We start from the raw sequence: 20,666 nt of genomic DNA, 5'->3' as shown, positions 1-20,666 counted from the left end.
TGAATTTTTTCAGCCGTCACTTTCACCTTGGTCATTGTCTTTTCTTCACACAGTCTTAGGAAACCTTTATATGTTAGTTGTAAGGGAGTGAGTTTTTATTATTTTTGATTAAAAAATTGTTGAATTTACCATGCAATTTTGTAAAATAAAACCCACTCTTTATAGGGTACTCTTTTTTAATGGTCTAATGGATTCTGCTACTAATAGTTTACATTTGATTTGTCCATCTATATGCCTAATAAGTTAGGCTATGATTTTTGTTTGTTTCTGCCCAGTCTCCACCAGGTTTAGGCCTAATGTGCCATTTGCTTCAATAAAAGGTCTCGGAAATTTTCCTTCTTTTTGCAGGTTGGGTCTTAGAACCGTTGAGTGTGATTGGATCATCTGATTTTCTGAAAGAAATTGATAAAATATTCCCAAGCCTAGATAGCTTGGGGGTCCTTTTATAGACAGCTTTGAATGCTTTTTTTTCAATGACGTTAGTCTATTTACATTTCCCGTCTCTTTCTTCATATTTTCTTCTTCTTTTCTGGTGAGTAGGTTGATTTGTGAACGATTTTAGTTGTTCTTTTCTGTCTCCTAAAGACACAGCTTGTGGGCTTATTCTATGGTCCTGTGGGTTTGCATTGTTCTAACTTACTAATTTTTGCTTTTTTTTTTGCTTTTTTTATTAGCTCTTATCTTTTATTCCCTATGTTTTTAATCAAAGCCTGAATCATTGGCTTTTATTCTTTATGTTTTATTGACCTAAGTTTTTGAATTATGACTTTTTTTTTTTCTGAGTCCTTTTTAGCTGTGTCCAGAGGTTCTGATATATAGTATTTTCATTTTGTTTTTCAGAAATTCTTCCTTTTGGGATTGTGTTGCCTTAAGAGTATGTCTAGATTTAAGAGTATGTCTAGGAGTGATTTTCATTTATTTTTAATTTTCAGCTGGCCAGGACTTTTTATCTTCTGATTTCGTCACTGCTCTTTTTATTACATTGTGATCAGAGAATACCATGATTGCTATTTCTGGGTTTGGGGAATTTACTGGGATCCCTTTGTGGCCTGCAATGTGATCGATGCTTTTATTAATATTTCATGGGCATTTGAAAAGAAAATAAATGATCTGTTGTCGAGGTATGTAACCTGTGTGACTCTGTCCGGTCTGTCTTCTTAATTATGTTATCTGGGGCAGCTGGATTCTAAGTTTTTGTCCCCTGGTCTGTCATGGAGAGAGTGCTGAATTATCTCCTGCTCCTAAGGGTGTTACTGCTTGTTCCTCTTTGCATCTCCTGTAATCTCTGCTTCGTGATTGTTGCTGCTTTGTTATCTGACGCAGGTAGTCAGAACTGTTCTATGATCGCTGTGAATTTCTCCCTTTAGTATTATCAGCGTCTCCTGTTATGCCTCTCTGCTGAGTCTTGCCATCTCAGATACTAAGAACATGGCCTTGGCTTCCTTTTCTTTACATCTGTCTGGTGTGCCTTTGAATATCTTTTTGTTTTCAGCTTGGCTGGAGGACTTGGTCTTAAGAGTCTCTTGAATACCGCATGGAGATAGCTCTGCTTTGTGGACCAACCTGAAAATATTTTTGATGGACCAACTGAGCCCATTTTCACGTCGATGACACACATTTGGTCTGAGGTCTCACATGTCATTGTGTAATAGATTTTTGTTTGGTTCTTAAAGTCTACGTGCTACATTTTGGCTCTCCCAATATTTAAAAGGGTGTATATCTTGCTTGAGTCATAACTCCAACAATGACACCTTTTTATGACATCTTTAGTTCTTATTTCTTTAGACACTGTCTTCTTCATTCTCCACCATGATTAAGGTACAATTAGATTTCCTTTTCCTTACCTTCTAGTTCTTTCTTCCCTTCCTCCCTCCCTCCTTTCTTTCTTTTCTTTTCTTTTTTTTTTTTTTTGTCTTTTTGCCATTTTTAGGGCCGCTCCCGCAGCATATGGAGGTTCCCAGGCTAGAGGTCTAATCAGAGCTTTAGCCACCGGCCTACATCACAGCCACAGCAACATGGGATCTGAGCCACATCTGCAACCTACACCACAGCTCACAGCAACGCCAGATCCTTAACCCACTGAGCGAGGCCAGGGATCAAACCTGCAACCTCATGGTTCCTAGTCGGAGTCGTTAACCACTGAGCCATGACGGGAATGCCTCTTTTTTTCTTATTTTCCTTCCTTCTCTTTCTTTTTCTATCAGCCAATTTTACTCTATAATATTATGTTAAAATAGATCTCAGTGTTTATACATATGCGTAGGATTTTATCTTTGAATGATATCCTTTAGCCCATTAGAGACAATTATCCCTTCTTCGAGAGCTTTCTTCAGAGATGTAATTGCGTCCCATTTTTTTAAAGTTGGGGGGAAAGGTTTGATCATCCTTTTACCTGCTCTTTGAAAACATGACTGCTAGAGAAGGCTTTTCATTTCGTTAAGTTTTGCTGCCATTTTCCATGTTTTTCTCAAGTAGTTTTGTGCAGAAGCCATGGCTGCTTCTTGCGCTTACTTATCATTGGGTGTGTTTGATTTTTCCTCCATCAGATATTAGCATAAGTTTGAGGGTAGGAGTAACAGGTGAATGAAGAGAGTTAAGGAGCAGGAGAGGGGAGTGTAACCTTGCAGATTTTACAAGCCACGGGTTTTCCTCTCCCCGTTGCCTCAGAGACAGACTGCTTCCTGCAACTATGGCTCACTCTGCCACTTTGTCCTAACCAGGGTTAAGTGGCCTCCCGGCAGAAGCCCTGCTTGCTCTATTTTCTAGATCCATTGTTGCACAAGAATAGTTTTGCACTTCAGGTTGGATCTTTTTTCCTTTAATAAGCATCTTCTAGTTGGTCTTTTCTGAGAGGTACCATCAGTGAACTCCTCCAGGTACTCACTGAGTGTCTTTTCACTTCCTCTTACTGTGGCTTCTGCCCAGTCATGGCAGCTTTTGACCGACTTATGTGTATTTTAGTCTTGCATTACATTCATCTTTGAATTTTCCTGGAAATCATAAGCATTTCATTTTGTTCTCCATCTTGCTTTTGTATATTTTCAGGAGAAGGAGGAAGAAAATTCTGACTTGTGAGGTGATGTTCAAGCCTGAAGTCCAGTAAACACCTTGATAGAGGTATTGAATCCATGGGATGGGGGCGGGGGATGGGGTGGTCATGACCCAGGTTTCTAGGTGGTCAGGTTTAAGGAATAGATGGCGAGTTTGATTTATCATTCTGAGTTCTGCAGGCCTGTGGGATGCCCCGTTAGAGAAGTCGAGGAGTTAGTCCTCTGTGCAAATTTGGAGCTCAGGGAAAGGGGCATGAGAGGCAGACATCATTGTAACTTCACTGCTTCTGCCACTTATTGAGAGCTCCCTATGTTTCAGGGAGTATATAAGTATTATCTCATGCAGCTTTTTCAAGAAGACAAGCTCAGAGTTCCCGTGTGGCTCAGTGGAAATGAATCTGACTAGTAACCATGAGGATGCAGGTTTGATCCCTGACCTTGCTCAGTGGGTTAAGGATCTGGCGTTGCTGTGAGCTGTGGGGTAGGTTGCAGATGTGGCTCGGATCTGGTGTTTCTGTGGCTGTGGCGTAGGCCAGAGGCTACAGCTCTGATTCAACCCCTAGCCTGGGAACTTCCATATGCCGTGGGTGTGGCCCTAAAAAAACCAAAAAAAAAAAAAAAAAGAGAGAGAGAGAGAGACAAGTTCAGGGAAGTGAGGTCATACTGCTAGCAGGCAGCAGAGCTGATATTTGAACCCAGGTCTCTCTGGTACAACATCCGTAAACATGCTTCCTCCTGAGTCATGGCACTTTTCCAGTGGGTTCACCACGTGGCTTTGGTACCTGATCTGAACATGACGATAAGGCAGTAAAGACTTATTCTCTTCTGTTGCATTTCCTGTTTTCATGTGAACTGAGACAGCAGGAGGAAGACACGTCTCACTGTCTCAACTGAGAACCTCGGCAGAGAGGGCAGAATCTGAGTCCACCCCACTCATTTGGGGCCCTCCCACTGTGGTTGATGGTATGAGCTGTGGCTGAATAGCCATCCACTGGGTTGTCATGAATCCTGATTCAGGGGCTGTGACATGGTCATAGCCCTCAGCCCCGTGACTAAAACGGCTAACACACTCACATGGCCTTGCACCTGACTCGGATGCTGGGATCCACACGGTTGCACCAAACACACACCCGTAACTTAGAGATGTGATTTGGGGTGACATTTTTCTTCCCCTGTTTATAAAATGTATATATATTTTTTCCTTTTTCCTTTGAGCTAGGCCCAACAGGAAATGGTAAATGTTAAAAAGAGACCTGTCCAATTAAGATGACATTTGTCTTTGAAGTACAGTGTCCCTCTGATGTCCCCAGTGATACCAGGTGGGATGGATAGAAATAGATGATATGGAGAAAGCAATGATACATTGATTTTTAGAAATCCCTCTCTTTCACAGTGTGTGTGTGTGTGTACTTGGTCACAGAGTTAAAATGTAAAATTATTTTTAGATTCACACCACCTAGATGGGTAAGAAATAGATCATTTTACCCTCTGTTAATTATGGTTTTTAATATTTTATTTCCGAATGAAAGGGGATAGTGCCCCTGCAATGTCTAATATGTGCCAAGCTCTGGGATAAAATAATCCCATTAGGTGATGGGGTTCCAGGAGTTAAGAAGCAGAAAATACTGACTATAGCGTCTGAAACACAGGAAATTCTGTAAGAGCCATGCTATTTATATTACGAAAAAAAAAATCATAATATACAGGTGGAGAAGCTGCTATTTGGACAGACTCAGTAGCTGGCTCAGGGTTACCCAGGAGTTAAGAGGAAAATCAGATCCATATTGAGTTCTTATGACACCAAAGCCAAACATTCGCGCTCTGCCTTCCCAACAGAGTTTCTATGAAACATTCAGTGAGGCTTAATGTGATGAATTTCTGTGATTCATCACAGAAGTGAATTTCTTTTTTTTCCTGGTTAAAGAGCCAGTAATCCAGACAATCTCATTAAAAAAAAAAAGGAGGAAGTGAGTGTAGAGCGCTAATAAAGATATAATTTACTGATAATTTTTATCATGTAGACTTCACGTGGCCATGTCTATCTATGCAGTAAACCCATATACACAGCTGACACATGAAATTCAATGATTTTTATTGGCCAAGCTTAATTTTATTCAGAGGAGGGAGAAGGCCAGGGACTCCTGGGTTGTGTTTTAGCCAGCCCCTCCTTTTTTTTTTTTTTCTTTAGGACTTCGCCCTCGGCATATGGAGGTTCCCAGGCTAGGGGTCTAATAGGAGCCGCAGCTGCCGGCCTACTCCACAGCAATATGGGATCTGAGCCGCGTCTGCAAGCTACACCACAGCTCACAGCAACGCAGGATCCTTAATTCACTGAGCAAGGCCAGGGATCGAACCAGCATCCTCATGGATCCTAGCCAGGTTCCTTACCAATGAGCCACAATGGGAACTCCCAGCACCTCCTTTTATTTCTTGCCTTTGGGAACCTAATGTCAACCCTATTCTTTCCAGACCATTCTTAGCATTGTCAACCAGAGTGCATTGCTTTCTTGTTGTGACATTTCCATTTTGTTGTACACACATACACACACGTATTTTTCACTTCTCTCTTTAAAAAGAGATCTGCTCTCTTTGTGTGTGTGTGTGTGTGTGTGTGTGTGTGAGAGAGAGAGAGAGAGAGAGAGTTGCAAGAGGAAATTTCCAAAAGAAAAAGAAAGGTTACATCTGTGTTTTTAGCCACCAAAGTACTGTAACCACTACACAGTTTTCTGTTTCTCATTTTGGTTTGAAGAATGCTAAGACACCCAAGTGTCAAGCAGGAATAAACATCACACCTCACTCCTTCTCTTTGGTGGCTTTGAAGAGGCAAATGACAATGGATATCTACAAGGATGTTACATTTAAGGGTTATTACCTATAGACTTTATAAATTCAGGTAGAAACTACTTCCCATCTCCACTTACTACATCTTTAAGCAAGAGAATGAATTCTCTGCATGGCAATTGCAGCAGCATCTGCTTCCATTAACGTTAATGCCACAGTTAAAGGTAGGAGTAGCTGGAATGAAGATTCTTCAGCTGAAGTTAAGTAGGGTCAATCAATCCACGTTTTTACTTCCCACCAAGTCAGAAGTCTGAGACGAGGGAGAAGGATTGGATATGTATCTGCCAAGATGGTTTTCATAGCAAGTAGTAGAAAAGCCAACTCAAACTGGCTTAAATGATAAAGAGACTTTATTGATTCACTTTACAGAAAAGTCTATAGGTAATAGCTTCAGGTTATAGCTTCAGGTTAGGGTTGATCCAGCAACTTAATGATTTTTTTTTCTTGATGTGGGCCTCCTAGAGTAGTTATCTATCACTATGTAACGAATCACCTAAACACTCTGTGGCTTATAACAACAAAAACTCTATGTTATCTCATAGTTTCTCTGAGTTAGTTATTCAGGAGCAGTTTAGGAGGGCAGTTCTAGCTCATGGCATTGCATTGATGGTGTCAGTTAGTTCTATAGTCATCTGAAAGCTTGACTGGACCAGGATATGCTTCATTCACATGGCAGAGAGATTGGTGTTGGTTATTGGTGGGAGGGAGGCCTCCGTTCTTCCCCTCATTCTCTTTCTTTCCTGGCTTGAAGCCTGAAAATCAGTGGGAAATTGGAAGCAGATATAAGGTATAGTTGCTGGAAGAGAGGTCTGAGGTGTGGACTAGAGCAGCTTTGAAATTCAAGAAAAATAATTTTAACATCTTTCCCTGCCATTCAACTAAAACTTTAAAGCAAGCTCTTATTTTGTCAGGTCAATCAGAATAATCTTAGCCAAGTGGGGGCCCTTCCAGGTTTCCCTGGAGTCCTATATATAATGACAAGGTTGGGGCAAAGTGGCAGTGGTACCCAGGGGCCATCCCTCTGTCCAGTACTAGAGCATGATTCCTCAGTCTAGTCCAGGGTGCCCAGGGAGCTCTTATCTCATGGGAGCTCAACCTCAGGATGGCCAAGGACCAGACCCTTCTTGGGGACTTACCGACACCCACGTGCTCTCTCTTCTTTTCCTCTTCTTTCTTCTGGACCATTTATGCAGGAAACCTGCTGAGACATCTGAGACATGGCATGTCCTTCCCCACCTATTACCCATTCCTCGGGTCCCTTCTTCTTCTCTTCCCCTCCAGGCTTAGACTTTTGAGACTTAAATTCATAAAAGAACTTTTTCATAATCTTTTTTTTTTTTGTCTTTTTGCTATTTCTTTGGGCCCCTCCCACGGCATATGGAGGTTCCCAGGCTAGGGGTCGAATCGGAGCCATAGCCACCAGCCTACGCCAGAGCCACAGCAACGCCAGATCCGAGCCACATCTGCAACCTACCCCACAGCTCACGGCAACGCCAGATCGTTAACCCACTGAGCAAGGGCAGGGACCGAACCCACAACCTCATGGTTCCTAGACGGATTCGTTAACCACTGCGCCACGACGGGAATTCCACTTTTTCATAATCTTTGTTCTCTGGTATCCATCTCTTCCTGGATGCAATGAGCTTCTTGTGACTTGAATGGCAGGGATGGTTGAGGGCTAACCAAAAATACAAAAGGACAAAGCTGTTGGTTACAGGACCAAACATGGTCTGTGGGGCTGCCAGGGGCTGGGGAGGGGGTGGGATGGGGAGTGCTTTAATGGATATAGAGATTCAGATTTGTAATTTGAAAAGAGATCTGGAGATTGGTGGACGTGTACCCTTTGCAATGGTAAATTTTATGTCATGTGTATTTTACCACAATGAAAGATAAGATAAAAAAGCAAAAGAAAAAAAAAAGGAATTTACTTAGAGGACAATGTCTTATTCTAGGCTGTCTTAAAATTATTGAATGATAAATTCACCAGTTAATAAATAGACTTCTATTGACAAAAGAAAGAAAGAAAGGGAAAGAAAAAGAGAGGGAGAGAAGAGGGAGGGACGGAGGGAGGAAGGAAGAAAAAAAAGTCCTGATTGGGAATAAGACGGCCCCTGTCCAGACGGGGACAAACTTGGGCAAGGCGTCGCCAGGGCTGGGCCATTTGGGAAAGTCCGTGGCGGAGGCACAGGGCTGGGCTGGAAGCGAGGGAGGTGCCTGCGAGGAAGGGCAGGGGCCACTCTGTGGTCAGTGGAATGGGATTAGGATCGGGATTAGGACTCCTAGTGTGGAAACAGCATGGACATCCCACCGCAAAGGTGTCTCTCTGCTTTCAGGAAACGGCCGGGAGCGAAGCAGCTTTCTGACAGGTAAGGTCTACAGGTCTGCAAAAAAAGACAGCATGAAGCAAGGCAGAAAGTGGGTCAGTACCCAGCTTGCTAAAGTAAAGCAGGCAAGCGGTCTGGGTCTGTCAGGTCTTCCCATCACTAGCCATCCTGTGCTCAGTAGGGGCCCGCAGCACCCCTCCTTGAAAGCCCACTGTGAGCATGGCGACAACCCCAATCTGTGGCATCAGCTCTAACGTGCCCTCCCTCCTGAACCTCCAACGGGGGTGTGTGTGTGTGTGTGTGTGTGTGTGTGTGTGTGTGTGTATGTGTGTGTGTGTGTGTATGTGTGTGTGTGCACGCTTCTGTGTGTGCATGGGTGTGTCTGTGTACAAGCACGTGCATGTATGTGCATGCGTGTGCATCCAGGCTATTGCAGAACATATGATACGTTTTCAGGCTGATTAATGTTCAGGAATGCTCTCACGTTTCCAACGTGGGCTCAATGCGTCAATAATAGCACTCTTTGCTAAAACGTCAGCTCAGTGGTAAAGGCTTCTCGAATATGAAGTTCCCGGTTCCCCCTGCACCTGGACCCCAATAGGATGGGCCACATACTAGGACATCGGTGCTGATTTTGACTGCAGAATCTCTGTAAGGCCTTTCTACGCATCGCCCTTAATAAGGGGAAGGCACAGGTAAAATATTCCTTTGTGTTAAAGACGGCCTAAGCATACAATGATTATCAATGACAGGCTCACAAAGCCCGCGGAGGCCGAGGGAGCCAGCCTAGTGAAGCGAGCGGTGGTTTGGGGCTATTTGCAGGAGGGGGGGGGTATTGGTTTCTAGAGCCCCTGGACTATCAGAGACACGAAAACAAGGACATCCTGCTTCCCCAGACGCTGCCAGGAACCCGCTGTGGGGAACAAGCAGGGAGCTTGATGAAATTCACCAGAATCGGGAGCCTTTCTAATGAAAACTGGATTTTCTTCTCTTCTCTTCCATGGAGAGTTCCTGATTAGTAGTAACAGAGCTCGGTGGAATTCACCATCTATCACTTTAAATGTTTATTTTATGTCCGGCTTATTCTAACATTTTTATTCATCTTAATGAGAAGTAATTGGCCTTCCTATTGCAGTGTTTCATTTAAAAAAGGGGGGATATTAATAAGGAATGAAAGCATGCTAAAATCCATAACTATCTTCCCGGCTTTTACCACGCATCTGTCTATCCCAGAAGTCACGATTTGAGATTGAAAATAGGCTTCCAGGCCCTTGAACCCTGTGCTTCCTGGGTCTGGCAATGCCTTTATTATATGTCATTATGGCTTCTGGGAATCCTGACATTAAAACGTATCTTTGGTTCTCACTTAAGCCAATTTCATAGGGCAGGGGAAGAAAAGACAACATTTTGCAATGAAAGCACCTTCTCCCATCTGGCAAAATGGCTTTCTGGACTCTATTGTGCCTCATTGTCTAAAAATAGGATGAAGACAAATTGTTATCATTTGCGAAAGCCCATGACAATAATGATAAATGAACAAATTTTTTTGCCCTCTGAAGTCATTGCTTAAGGCTTTCTCTGGGATCAACAATGTTAAACTAGTAAACTTTTCTCATCTGCATCCACAGAAGGTTTACAAATGGCTTTGTAAACAATTTTAGCCAGAGCGTTAATCTCCCCTCCAGAACGAGGGCTGCGAGATAGATGATTGATTTGCAATTTAAAATGACACTGAAACCCCTGAAACAGATATGAAAGAAACTTTCAGTGAATAATGTTTTAGTTGACAAGAAAAGATAAGGCACATCTTTCATCTGATAGTGGGCTGTTTTTGATAAATATTGTTCATAATGGAGAATTTTGGATTCATTAATGTGTGGAAGAGAACGCCACTGCTTTTTGACCGGGACTTCAGAAACCAGTTTCTTTTGGCAGGAGTTTTGTCACATGGAAAACAAAACCAAACAAAAAACCAACAAAAAAGCCCCAGCAATGACACAAAGATTTGGGGAGAGGCTTGGAAAGCACCCATAAAATTACTCAATGATTTGCCCTGAGTCCAGATTGGTAAATGACAAGGGTGAATATACAGAGCATCACTTCCGGTCGTGATGGTCACTGAATCACTCATGCCCCTGTTTCCACCGTGGAGGACAGTTCAATCTTGCTTTCACCTCCTCTTTGGGTGGCGTGATAGATCAAATGGAAACTGACACGCCCCGGAAATAAATCTTTAATGCCTCTGCCTCTTTGTTCCTGTATTCAGCTGGTACCCTGGGTGTTCCTGCGACCAGCTTGCCCCCAGCCCGTTCCTGCTGGTGTCTGGGAGGGAGAGCCGGAGCTTGAGGCATTGGCCTCCAGTGTCCCGAGGGGCAGAGCAGCTGCGCTGACCAGTGCACATTGGTCCCAAAGGCCAGACCTCGGAGAGGGCCTGTCTGTCTGTCCTGCTCAGTCATCAGCCCCACCCAGTACTGGACCCTTTTCCCAGATCCCTTGTCTTTCCCTCATCCTGTCACCTCTTACCCCTGCCCTCACCCTCGCATCTCCCAACAATGATAAGAGTCTGGTTGTAGAGCGCTGGTCTCCTCAATAGCACAATATGCTGCAGCTTAGGCATTAGGCAGGTGCATTGCATGGAACAGCAGGGCTCTGGCCCTCACCCTCACCCCCACGTGCCCTGACAGCTCTGCCAGTGCCCTCCCTCACCCTATTCTGTGCCTGAGCACCCCTCCCACCCAACCTTGGCCACTCTGGAGCTGCTGGAGGGACATCCCTGGGCAGCCTCCATCATGATGGGTGACAACCTCTGCCCCCAGCAGGGTCCCAGGGATGGCTTCATTTCATAGAGCTCTTGGAACATGGGATGAGTGAAATAATAAAGATTATGGTCCAAAGGGTACTAGATAGCGGCCCAAGCTATTTATTCCAGGTTCTCCTGCCTGTCAGAGATGGCCGGATTCAGGCCCTTCAGTGTGGGTCCGCCGAATATGCTTAGCATCATGAAAAGCATTCAACTGTATTGACGTTTATTTGACCTCTTGGTAGGGGTCAGTAAGAAATGAGACCTGTCATGTGCCTGGCACTGGTGTAGGTGCTGGAAATACAGAGATGATTCAAACAGGTATGGTCCCCTGTCCTCATGGAGCTCACTTCATGTCAGAGGGAGCTTGCCGTGGATCCCAGCTCAGACATCGCATTTTAGTGCACTTAGCAAGAACCTTGGCACACCCACGCTCTGCTCGTCACTTTCCTTCTGCACCGCGCAAAGTGAATTTAAAGGCTTTTCATCAGCTTTTCAGAGTTCTTTGTACTTGGCTCCTGTCTACCTCATGGGTCCGTATCCAATTGCCAGAGACTAAATGTTTGCGTCATCCACCAATTCATGTGGCAAAGCCACCTTCCATGTGATGGCATTAGGAGGCAGGGCTTTTTGAAGGTGCTCAGATCCTGGGGTGGAGCCACATGAATGGGATTGGTGCCCTCTTAAAAGAGATCCCAGAGAGCTCCCCCCACTTTTTCTTGCCATGTGAAGATACAGAGAAATGGCAGGTGTCTACAAAGCAAGAAGAGAGCCCTCACCAGGCATGGCATTTTCCCAGCACCTTGATCTTGAACTTTTCTACCTCCGCAACTGCGGGAGAGTTTTCTGTGGTTGATAAGCCCCCTGGTCTGTGGTTTTGGCTGTAGTGGCTCACATGGCTGAAGATCTACCGAAGACACCAAGGTACAGAATATGTGTGTTCCCTTGAGCCCTGTGGTGCCTCCGAACTCAATGTCACACATACTCACCAAAGTGTAGCTGACTCCTGCCTTCACGCCATCTGGTCTGGGGGTGACTGTCTCCCTGGACAGCTCCACGGCTGGGTGGGGATTCAGCTGTCCTCCTCTGAAGATGTCAGTTTGACCTTCAGTTCACCAAAGAGCTCGTGGCTCAGCCACAGTCCAGCCCACCACCCCCACCCCCTGCCACCTCATCAGTGGAAATTCTTGGAGGACGCAACCAGTCCTATCTGACTGGCTCTCGGGGGCCCCTGGCAGTTCAGCCCCAGACCATACCTAGTACCCGCTGCAAAGTGGCCCTGAGTTAAGAGCCATCCGGGAGAGCAGGGGTGCTCTGTGGGCTTGGAGAAGAGACCTGGGCCCACCTGGCTCACAACCTCTTATGTTTGTGGCGGAGGCCGGACTTCCCACGTGGGAGGGATGGAGGCAGCAGACACAGGTTCCCTCTCGGCCTCCTCCCTCCCTTTTCTCCTGCTTCCCTTTCCCCACTCTTCCCACGTCACCTCCCTTGACCTGGGAAACAACACGCTCATGTTCTGCTCGGCTGATGCCCCCGGGAAGGGCCATTGCCCAGAACGTCCCACAGCCCATTGAGGGAGGACCAGACCCTATGGCCCAGAGCCTGGGTGTTACGGGGCCCGGGAGGTATCAGGGCCACTGAGTGGGGTGCAGCACGACCTCCCAGGGACCCCTAAGGACACTGGGGCCACAGCCCTGGTGAGCATGAACCAGTTCCTTGGTGTGGCGGCCTTCGCTAAGCCAGCCCATAGGGACAGGTGGAGGTGACGATGGGTTAGAGACGAGCCTGGATTTCCGCAGGCTCTGCTGACCCACCCCAGCTGCCAGAGGACAGAGCTGCTCCCCGGACCAGCTCGGATGCGCGCGGTCTGATTTTAGAACAGTGAGCAAGGGTGTCTGGTGTGATAAAAGCCAGCTCCTCCTCACAATCCCTCTTAAATAACAAGCAACAGCTCCACCAGCCCTATTTTAACACTAAGCGCGCAGTGTATAAATTGCCGTGATAACCATATTCCTCCCCTACCTTATGTTTTGAAGTATTCCGACTTGCTTTCATTTTATTAATGTATTTCTTTTATCTTTCATCTGAATAGTGTTCTCTATGTAAAGTGACCAAACGTGATTAATGATGAATAGATTAAGATAGGACAGGGTGTTTGAAAAATGACTTAAGGACTGCGTGTAAGTCACTGGCTAGAGTCCCAAAATGCAAATTCTGGTTAAGTTAATGACTGGAAAATCGTGATGGCCCCTACTGCATGAGCTTTTGCATTGTTTCAAATTGCTTGATAAACAATAAATAATTAGCATTTTAAGTTAGAACGAGTTAATTATTTCTTAATTATTTCTATAGGCATTACGGTCCCAGCGTGGAAAGTGTCCGGGTACCTGACACGCAGACAGGCCCTCTTCTGCTGGGCCATCCAGATCCTTAGTGACCCTCCATGTGGCAAATGGGACAGGTGTGTTTGTACCCCATGAAAGGTCAGCACGGTATTAAAATGGAATCATCGGAGTTCCCGTCATGGCACAGCGGAAACGAATCCGACTAGGACCCATGAAGTGGCGGGTTTGATCCCTGGCCTTGCTCAGTGAGTTAAGGATCTGGCATTGCCGTGAACTGTGGCGTAGGTCCCAGATGCGGCTTGGATCCTGTGTTGCTGTGGCTCTGGTGTAGGCCAGCAGCTATAGCTCGGATTAGACTCCTAGCCTGGGAACCTCCATATGCCGCGGGTGCAACCCTTAAAAATACAAAAGAAAAATAAATAAATAAATAAATAAATAATAAAACGGAATCATCTCATTTGCAGGAGATTTCTTTCCCTGGGAAGAGTCCGTGGATTCTCCTGGCTGGGGTTTTAGGAAAGGAAGTCGCATGCCTGTGCCCACCATCGCCTGACAAGTAAGCCTTTTCATCTGGGCAGCTCCGTGCTCTCACTCACCCCCTCAGGAGCTGGGGAGCTTTATGAAGAATAAATTAATAATGCATACCAAATTGCATCTGCAAGAGACATGTAGGTGTATATTGTGGTCTTCCAAGATGATCAGATTTATGTTTTTGTTCAAGGGGATGTGTCACCCCATCTTCCGGGCACGTCTTGAACTGCCCCTCTGCTGGCACATCCCGCGCTCTGCCGACTGCCCTGTGTGGTCACAGTTAAGGGGTCTTGGGGGCTCCAGCTGCCAGGTGCACCATTTAGGACCGCAGCCAGGGGAGCCCAAGGCTCAAGGGGACTTGACTGGAGCATCCAAATGGGAAACCAGAGGCTTCTGCAGGCGGCGGCGGTGGGGGGGGGGGTCGGGGGCGGGCAGCTGCGTGGTCTGCAAAGGGACCGCTGTGGCTTAGTCTGCCGTGTCTGGTATGGAACCAAAGGGTATCTCCCATGCGGGTACCCAGCACAGAGGGGAAAAAAGCCACCTCTAAAGTTGTTTGGGGCTTTTTGTTTGTTTTGTTTTGTGAAACCACAAAGAAGCGAGAAATACAGCCGCATCGATCGTTCAATCCTCGCGCCCGCTCGGCGGTGTCCGCACACCCAGCCACGCTGCTTTTGTAGCGGGAGGAGTGTCGGTATTTATCAGGGTTCAGAGCCAGTTCAGCCACACACTTGACAAATTATTTGTGGAATTGTTGTATTCATAGTCACTTAAATAAGAATCTGTCAACACGAAGGCTGAGCTTTGTTGCAGCGGGTCCCCTGGTTTTTCCCCCGCACACCCAGAGAATGATGGATTGGAAGTAATGCAAATTCACTACCATTTTATATGCTGGTGCCTTCCTCAGAGACAGGGAACATAGCTCAGGATCATCTTGTAAAAGGCCGTAACTGTAAAGGCCTACTTCTGTGTTGGAAGTCTTGCCTTTCCTTCCCTCTTCTTCTTCTTCTGCTTTTTTTTTTTTTTTTTTTTTTTCATTTCCAGATGGGACTTTAGAACAGGGAAATGGAATTCAAATATTTTCCTCACGTCTCGTTTTGGAAAGCGCTCTTTCACAGCAGGTGTGCGTGCTGGCTTTTTCGGCTAACTCATACATATGCTTAAGCGTGCTCTGTAATTAAAACAAATTGATAAATATAATTATTGGGTTTTATGGCAACTTAAAAGTTAATACCCCTTAGCCGGATGTTAAGTCTTAACTCTTGACAGAAAGTGGAGGAAGCGGGGGCTCGAGAGGACCGCGGGGGCAGTGAGCTTGCCCTTCTGGGTGTCCTTATGCCTGGGCACTGGAACTTTCTCTCTGCTCTGGGATGGAGGCCGAGCTGGGTCTCACTGGCCTTCTGAAATGTGAGGAAGGTGAGTCTTTCCTGGTCCGCCTTCTCAGGACTGCCAGGTTTGAGAGACCATTGCCAATCCGTGGGATGCTCAGATCTTGGGGCTGGGGCTGTTTCTGGTCTGGTCGGACCCTCCAGGGCCGGCTGAAGGAGCAGAGGCACGGAGGTCTTCCTCTGTCGCCTGGATGAGATTTCTTCTCATGTATGCCGGGAGCCCTGGGAACAGCGCTGTCCCGAAGAGTTGTCCCTAGAATGATGTTTCTGCAGAAAGACCACAGGAGGAGTTCCTGTTGTGGCTCAGTGAGTTAAGAACTGGATCTGTATCCATGAGGACGCAGGTTTGATCCTTGGGCTCACTCAGTGGGTTAAGGATCTGGCATTGCCCTGAGCTTCTTCGGTGTAGATGGTAGCCATGGCTCGGATCTGGTGTGGCCGTGGCTGTGGCTGTGGTGTAGGCCAGCAGCTGCAGCTCTAATTCAACCCCTAGCCCAAAACGTCTATGTGTCTTGAGTGCTGCCCTAAAAAGCCAAAAAAAAAAAAAAGGAAAGAAAGAGAGAAAAAAAGACCAAAAGACCACAAGAGTCTTTTGAATCCAGATCTGACCTGCCCAAGGAAAGCAACCTTAAAATATACCCTGGAATCCAGCCTTGACTCTGGTTGGAATTCCACATGAACTTGGGTGAGCCCCAGTACAATCTGGGGGCTGGTCCAACCACCCCTAGTGGCCTTTGAAATGTAAACGCTATAACTCCTTTGATACCAAACTCTAACTCAGGAAAGGCAACTAGAGACCAACCCCCAGCAACTGGGAAAGGACCAAGAATCTCTCTCTCCCTCTGCCATCTCCCTTCCATTAGAAGCTTTGCAGAGGAATCCTTTTGCCTAAAAACATATTTTTTTAAGCCACCGTGATTTGCGTGGTAGAGTATTACATCCGTGGCCCCCATTTAAAAAAAAAGAAACTGCTGGAGAGCAGTAAAGAAAAAAAATAGAAAAACCCAATGTAAAAACAAAATCCCACGTTATATAACACGTCCCCTCCATACCACTGAAAAATAGATGTAATATTTTGAAATCACTGACTAATTATTTCTAATCATTCCATAATAATTTATGGAGACACTCGCTCCTTTGGATGTGTTCCTGTTTTGATCTAAATGTATTCCTGAACACGCTGTCAACCCTCCCAGTTTGGCAACTGATTTGGTTTTGCTGAATTTCTTTTCGTGTGTCCAGATCTCTTGCCAATGAGGCTGTGGAACATATTTTGACAGCTTTGTCGCTAAGTTTGTTGCTACTTGTGTCTGGAACGGGTATCAAATTTCAGAGATTAATCTGTTTGTTTCCTCCCCACTCATGATGTCTGCGGGATACCATTGGTTTGCCTGGAGCTGCTTCCATCAGCAACGCAGGGGTCAGGTCTTGTTTTATGGCCAGCAAGATGCATGGGGCATCTTGGCAATGCCTGCCTGCCTGGCACCCAGAGCCAGGTGCCAAATGTGGCTGATCTGGACCAGTACGTCGGTAAGAAGCCAGGGCTTCTGGAGCCAGAGGCTGGAATCCACGTGAATGTTGACATTGGGGCTGGGTGTGGTGGCCCCCAGATCATATTTGCTCAGAATGCAGACTTTACGTTAAAGTTGAGTAAGTTACCAACTTGACACAGAAGCGTGACAAGACAAGAAGCTTGGGTTTCACGTCCCTTTTTGCATCTCCTCCTAGTCTTATCAGGTGTTACTGTTCTCTGATGGGCCTATTTATTTATTTAGTCTTTTTAGGACCGCACCCTTGGCATATGGAAGTTCCCAGGCCAGGGGTCGAATCGGAGCTACAGCTGCAGGTCTACACCACAGCCATAGCAATGCAGGATCCAAGCCACGTCTTCGACCTATACCACAGCTCACAGCAATGCAGGATCCTTAACCCACTAAGCGAAGTCAGGGATCAAACCCAGACCCTCATGGATACGAGTTGGATTAGTTTCCACTGTGCTAGAGCAGGCACTCCTGATGGGCCCTTTTAGAATCTTCTGGAAGAGTGACTTGCCTAGCAGCATTAGCATCACCTGGAAACTTACTAGATATTTTCAGTCCACCCACGTCTTCCTGGTTGGACTGAATCAGAGGCTGTGGGGGTGGGGCCCAGCCACCTGTGCTTTCGTCAGAGCACCAGGTGATTCTGCCCCACACCAAGGCTGGAAACCACACCTCCAGATCACCAGGCACATTGTCTTGTCAAGGGTCATGAGTCTTTTCCAATGGTTGATCCTTGCAGCCCAGCTTAACTTGAATATTGCCTGTCTTTGCTCCCTAATAACTTGATTGAATCCACTTAGTAAACCAAATAACTTGGTTGAATCCACTCATTAAACCGAAGGAGCATCGCTATTGGGCACTGACATTTATGTGCGGCCACCATGCTTGCCTGTGGGGAGCCCTGAGAGCACACGTATGCTGGACCTGAAGAAACCCACAGGTCAGTGGAGCAGAGGCAATGGTACCTGGCCATTAATGTCCTGTGGGATAGCGCAGGGTACCGTGGTGACCTGGGGGATGGAAGCCTTGGATAGGTGAACAGGAAGGGGCAGGAGGAAGCAGGGTCTAAGTTGAGAGTTCCAGGTGTTGGGGAGCAGAGAGGAGAGGCATCGTGTGTGGAGGGACTGGCTATGCGAGGGCTTGAGACAAGAAATAACCTGGAGCATCATTCTGGGAACATGAAAGTAGACGGTATTACTGATGGAAGAGTGAAGAGGGGCCAGGGTGGCACAGGAAGAAGGGGCTAGATCTTTTAAGCCAGGCTCAAGAATTGGGGATGGGGACCATTGAAGATTTTGAGCTATTGCCATGGTGGCTACAGCATGGAGAATGATTCAGTAGGAGAATAGCTACAGACTGCAGTGATCTATCCATTTAATCAACAAATACCACTGAGCTCCCACAGAGGCAACACAGCCTATGGATGCAGAAACCAGGCTCTGGGGGCAGATGGGGCAGACCTAATTCGCAAGCTCTGGTCTGGGACTTAGGAACTCTGGGATCTTGGGCACAGTTCCTCTGAACCTCCTTCTCCTCCTGTGGAAATAACAGGAATAATGAGATTCACTCCAGAGAATTGTTGCGTGAGATGATGCACATAAACATTCACACAAGTGCCAGCACACAAGTATCCAATATAAGAAAACCACACCATCCTTATCACTGTTTTTGTTAGTGAGCGTCAGGCGTTTTGTTGGGTGCTGAGGCAACAGTGGTGAGTAAGACAGAGGCAGTTGCCTGCAGGCCTGGTGCATCTGAATGAGAGAACAGTGGTGGTCTGGACCACAACAACAGCTCTCGGGGCTCTCTCGGAGATAAAAGAAGACTAACTCAGTGAATACTAAGGGTGCCTGAAGGATGGGCCATAGGGCAGGGACAATGGTAATGTATTGGAGGAAGTTAGGGTGGTCTCCCAGGATTGCTATTTGCATACAAATGGTTAAGCCCTCCCTTGGGGCTAGGAAGGAGAAGGAGAAGGGGGAGAGGAAGAGGAAGAGGGAGGAGGAGGGAGAGGGGGAGGGGGGAAGGAGAAAGATGAAGGTGATGATGAGGAGGAAAACTTTGTGGAGGGTGGGGAGGGAAGAAAGTGATGAACTGTGCTTTGTATCTGCTCTTGGGGAACTTGCAGGTGTAAGTGTCAGATTTCCAGTATTGGAGCATAAAGAGGAGTTTGTACTGGATTACCGGGCATCTGTTTGCACAGACCCAGCAGCATTCAAGACCCTTGCAGAGATGTTGGCATCCCTCCAGGCTCATCCTGGGATCCCCAGTGAGGTGGCCCTCCTGATTTGAAGCCTTGTCTCACTCTGTCCTACCTGCATTTGGCTGCACACTTGGTGTCTTGGGTCTGGGAGCCTCTCTCCGTCCCTAGGGATGTTTCCTTACCCATCCTGCCATGTGTGGTTCACCCACTGAGATGTTTTCTGCTGCCCTCTTGCTTTGCAGAACCCAAGCATCCCAGGACCAGAGGAGAAGGGCACATTGGAACCTCCCAGATACACCTTTTTGCTACTGAGAGTGATAAGGAACTAAAGGGGTCAGGAGGCTAGTCATAGGACCCAAGTCCAAAACCACCTATCAACAGCTACTATGTTCCAGGAGATCATCTTGAGGCTGTGGCTGTAATGAAAGCTTCAACAAAGATCTGTCTGGTAAGAATAATGATGCTTATCCCTATCCCTGTCAGCTCTGCTCTAGCTTGATGCTTTGGGGAGTCAGGAGTCCAGAAGACCCTTCTCCGTCTTCGCAACCTTGGGAAAGAGGGGGTATTCACAGCTGATAACCTGGAGAGCAGGACTCTGGGGAACGGGTCATAGTAGGGGTGTGTTTACAGAGGGTGGCAGGAGTTATAGAGGGTGAAATGCCCAGCAGGGTGGCCATGGAAGCAAGAGGGAGGGAGAGATTCCATCTTAGAATGTTTGTACCAAGCACAGGATAGAGAAGAGCCTGTGGGCAGGTGCTCTGGGCAAACCTCAGTGCCTGGGGTGTTGCTACAGGTTTGCCACCTCAAAAGTCAAGTGCCTCCAACACAGCTCCACCCAGAGGGCACAGTCACTTTGAGACAACCCAGAGCTACAAAGGGTGGAGCCTTGAGCACTCAAAGATCATGGCCCAGAAATTCACAAACATAGATAAATGCAGGGGCAGGCAGGTAATGGACAACAATGAAGGGACAGAACTTGAGAAGAGCTGTCCACCTAAAGAGGACAGCTTTGACTCAGTTCCATACAGAAAGGAGTCCAGGTGGTCAGATATTCCTATTCTTCAAGGAAACTTGGACACCAGGGATTTATGTGCAATCTCCAAGTTTTTAAAGATTGGCAATTCATTTTTATTGTTATTCATATTCCATGGAGCCAAAGAGAAGATGATGTTGAAATGGATAGAGCATTGTGTACTGCCAGTGGGTGACCCCTGAGATATTAGGGTGCCAGGCCCTCCAGGGAGGTCTTACTTCATGGGAGAACAGTTGGATTCAGGACCTTCTCTGACCTGGGTGCCCTGGGATGGGTGGCCTAGGGCACACCAGCTCTTGAGGGACAGGTTGTGGCTTTGGTGACTTAACTTTGTCTAGGGAGCCTCCCTCCACATCATGCTGAGGTGGGATTGGTGGAGGGTGATGGGTTCCACTGCCAGCCTCAGGCCTCTGGAGGTCTGTCTCCACAACTCATAGTCATTAATAGCTGAAGACCTACCTGAGGATGGGCACAGCCAGGAGGGCAGGGATGGCTCAAGCCCAGGCCACCTACACAGGGAGAGGGGGGCTTGGAGCTCTTGCTGGTGCCTATGGAAACTGGCCTTAGTCAAGGCTCCCTCTTCACAGTGTGCTGCCCACCTGGGGGTCTTCTG

General features: G+C 46.7%; 1 protein-coding gene across 1 annotated transcript in view; it reads left to right on the top strand.

The window, feature by feature from the left end:
- Nucleotides 1–10,199, top strand: part of LOC110261352 (uncharacterized) — a 600,020-nt gene extending 589,821 nt beyond the window's left edge. Inside the window, exons 7-9 of the transcript XR_014805973.1 lie at nucleotides 3,046–3,117; nucleotides 8,225–8,499; nucleotides 9,038–10,199. The gene's annotated coding sequence lies outside the window, so the exon portion shown is untranslated. The remainder of the gene's footprint in view (nucleotides 1–3,045; nucleotides 3,118–8,224; nucleotides 8,500–9,037) is intronic.
- The last annotated feature ends 10,467 nt before the right edge of the window (nucleotides 10,200–20,666 follow it).

Source organism: Sus scrofa, chromosome 6 (genome assembly GCF_054392235.1).
Source record: "Sus scrofa isolate SSC_HxYL_T2T_F1_AM1 chromosome 6, Sscrofa_HxYL_maternal_Yorkshire_Landrace_v2.0, whole genome shotgun sequence".
Taxonomy (NCBI): Eukaryota; Metazoa; Chordata; class Mammalia; order Artiodactyla; family Suidae; genus Sus; species Sus scrofa.
This window is presented reverse-complemented; position numbering and strand designations above follow the sequence as displayed.